Consider the following 3,903-nt stretch of genomic DNA (forward strand, 5'->3'; position numbering starts at 1 on the left):
AACGTTTAAACTCCGATAGAGTATTTTTACAGGAGACTCACCTACATATTAAAGATCATCATAGGTTACACTGCCCTTGGGTGAGTCAAGTCTTCCACTCGCTTTAATTCGAAGGCAAGAGGGGTCGCTATTTTAATTGGCAAAAGGTCACAGTTTTTTTCCACTAACGTTATTGCTGATGTGAATGGTAGATATATTATAGTTGCTGGTACTCTAATGCAAAGATAGGTGTTGTTGGTGAATGTATACGCTCCAAACTTTGATGATGTAGAATTTGCTAATAGATTGTTGAGCAATCTCCCTTTCTTAAATACTCACCTGTTGATTTTTGGGGGAGATTTGAACTGTGTTTTTGACCCAAACTTAGATCGGTCTAATCCCCGTACTCTGAATCAGTCTGCTATTTCTAAAACATTTTCCGATTTTATGTGTCAGAACGGTCTCGTTGATCCCTGGAGATCCCGTAACCCCTCTCCTAAAAAGTTTTCTTTCTTCTCCCAGGTGCATCATTCCTATTCGTGGATTGATTATTTTTTTTATAGAGAGCACTCTTGATTCTTGTGTAGTTTCTTCTGGACTATCTGGGTATTGTAATTTCTTGGAGATTTAATTCTCTTCTTTTGGCAGACAGTGTATTCTGTGAGTTCATTTCCACTTCTATTGATGACTTTCTTTCCTTCAATCAGAATGAATCCACCTCTTATTCATTGTTATGAGAGACACTTAAATCCTATATCAGAGGGCAGATTATTTGTTACCCCGCTCTCTGTAATGAAAAGCGCACTGCTAGGGTTAATGAACTCACATCTGCGATCATTAACCTCGATCAGAGATATGCATTGAACCCCTCTCCAGAACTTTTTAAACAGCGTCTCGACTTTCAGGCAGAATTTAATCTTATTTCGACTAAAGGGGCGGAACGCTTGTTGTTACGTACTCGTGGTTCATACTATGAACATGGCGACAAGCCGAGTCGTTTACTGGCACATCAGCTACGGCGACAGGCCACTTCCTGTCTCATACCTAGTGTTAAAAACACTTATAATATTGTCACTACAGATCCCATGGAAATTAATGCTACTTTTAAATCGTTTTACTCTTCGCTTTATAAATCCGAATTTCCTACAGACAATACTAAAGTGAATGCATTTCTTCAAAACCTTTGTAACCCTGTTATTGATTCAAATACTGCCATGCAACTGGACTCCCCACTCTCTCTTGAAGAAATTTTAAATTCAGTTAAAACTATGCAATCTAACAAAGCTCCTGGCCCGGACGGGTTTCCAATTGAATTTTTTAAAATGTTTATTGGAAAATTAGCTCCATTGCTTTTGGCTATGTTCAACGAATCCTTGCAATGTGGGTCTTTGCCTCCAACTCTGACACAAGCCATGATAGCCCTCCTTCTTAAGGAGGGTAAGGATCCAACCTCCTGTGGTTCTTATAGACCGCTGTCTCTGCTTAATGCAGATGTAAAGGTGTTGGCGAAAGTAATGGCATCTCGTTTAGAGAATGTACTCCCTTATATTATATCAGAAGAGCAGAACAGTTTTATAAAGGGACGACAATTGTTTTTCACTACCCGTACACTCTTTAATATAATTTATTCAAAGCATTCGGCTGAGCTTCCTGAGATTGTGATTTCTTTAGATGCTGAAAAAGCATTTGATAGGCTTGAGTGGGAGTATTTGTTTGCAGTCTTGAGGAAGTTCGGATTCGGGGATAAGTTTATATCTTGGATTAGCCTCCTTTACTCATCCCCTAAAGCCAGGGTTCAGACAAACGATATTTATTCGGATTTTTTTATTTTGCTCTCGGCCGAGGGTGTCGCCAAGGCAGTCCTTTACCCCCTCTGCTTTTTGCTGTTGCTATCGGGCCTCTGTCTATCGTATTAAGATCTCCCTTGTTTAAAGTAATAGTTCGATACGGTGTAAAATAAAAATTGTCGCTATATGCTGATGATTTGTTATTGTATGTAACCGATCCTATTGCCTCTATGCCTGCTGTCTTGGGTGTTCTGGAGTCCTTCGGTGTTGTCTCTGGTTATAAATTAAATTTGGACAAAAGCGACTGTTTTCCTGTCAATACTGCAGCATTTTCTCTCCAACAGTCAGATCTACCTTTTTCGATTTAGTCAGTCAGGGTTTAAATACCTAGGTATCAACGTGACACGTTCTTTATCTAATCTTTTATCAGCTAATTTCACTCCCCTTATCTCAAAGGTTAAATCCAACATTCAGAGTTGGGGTAATCTCCCCCTTTCGCCAATTGGCAGGATCACTGTCGTCAAAATGAATAAATTACTGTAGTTTCTTTTCTTGTTCCAGCAAGTTCCTCTTTTTCTGCCAAAATCATTCTTCGATTCATTGGATAAGATAATTAGTACTTTTATTTGGGGTGGGAAGCCACCAAGGGTTAGTAAATCTTTATTGCAGGGATGTAGACTTAGTGGAGGACTTGCATTACCCAATTTTCAATTCTATTACTGCACTCCGCACATCCATAAACTTTACTACTGGGTTAAATCTCCTGGATCTTCTTGGTGTAAAATGGAACTATCATCTTGTAGGGAATCCTCTTTACCTGCTGTACTTTATTCCTCACTACCTACAAAACTCTCCCTATGTACTGATAATGAAGTTGTCCTCAACACACTTTAGACTTTTTATCAATTTAGACGGCGCTTTAAATTTGTAGGTGCATCCTCTTTGGGTCCTTTAGACAACAGCCACCTATTTCCTCCATCGTGTTTGGACTCTACATTTTCAGTATGGTATGACAAGGGCATTAAACAAGTTAGAAATCTGTATGCCGATGGTGTCTTTGATAGCTTTGCCAATCTGTCATCTACTTATGACCTCCGTGTGACGCATCTCTTTCATTATTTTCAAATTCGGAATTTCGTTTCTAGATGTTTTCCTAATTTCCCCTCCTGCCTCCTGAACAGGCTTGGGAAAGCGTGTTTTCAAACAATCCACATCAGAGAGGAATGATTTCTAGGATTTATGATTTTATTCTGGCGCTAGGTAGTGAGGCGAGCACCAAAATTAAGAATGCGTGGGAAACGGAGTTAGGAGTACAGATAAGTGAAGAGTGTTGGGAACATGCTATAGGGAGGGTACAGTCTACCACTTCTTGTGCTCGTCTTGGACTTATCCACTTCAAAGTTTTACACAGAGTCCACCTGTCCAAGTTGAGACTTTCTGTAATCTATCCGGACGTAGAGGACAAGTGTGATAATTGCCATGGCTGTCCCTGTTATCTTGGCCATATGTTTTTCTTCTGCCCTGATCTCCATGGTTTTTGGTCTGGTTTCTTTACCATCATGTCCACTATTCTCAGGGTAGATTTAAAACCTTGCCCATTGATTGCTGTATTTGGGATTCCTGATGCCTCGGTTCCATTGAGCTCGATACAAAAGGATGTTATCGTGTTCACATCCCTTATAGCAAAACGTTCCCTACTGTTGCATTGGAAGTCTGCTAAATATCCATCTATCTCCCAGTGGCTAAAGGACGTGATGGTTTTTTTTTTTTTTTTTTAAACTTGAGAAAATAAGGTATACGATGAGGGGTTGTACTGACAAGTGTATTTTTATTTATTTATTTATTTATTCATTTTTTATAAATGGCAACCCTTTATTGCAGATTTTATGGAGTTACAGACACTTCCCACTTAAATTTTTGTGCCTTAAATTTTGTTGGGTTCTACAATAGCTATATAACCACCAATAGTTATTGGTTAGCCATGATGAGGGGCTGTGAGTGGGGGTGTTTGTTTTCGGTGTTTGTACTTCTTAATTTTGTTTTCCTTTGTTAGTATAAAAAGAAAAAAAAACTGTGAATGATTGTTGCTGTGTGTCAGTCGGTTTGTTTTTCTTCTCAATAAAACTTTACTGGAAAA

Source organism: Ictalurus punctatus, chromosome 7, assembly GCF_001660625.3.
Source record: "Ictalurus punctatus breed USDA103 chromosome 7, Coco_2.0, whole genome shotgun sequence".
Taxonomy (NCBI): Eukaryota; Metazoa; Chordata; class Actinopteri; order Siluriformes; family Ictaluridae; genus Ictalurus; species Ictalurus punctatus.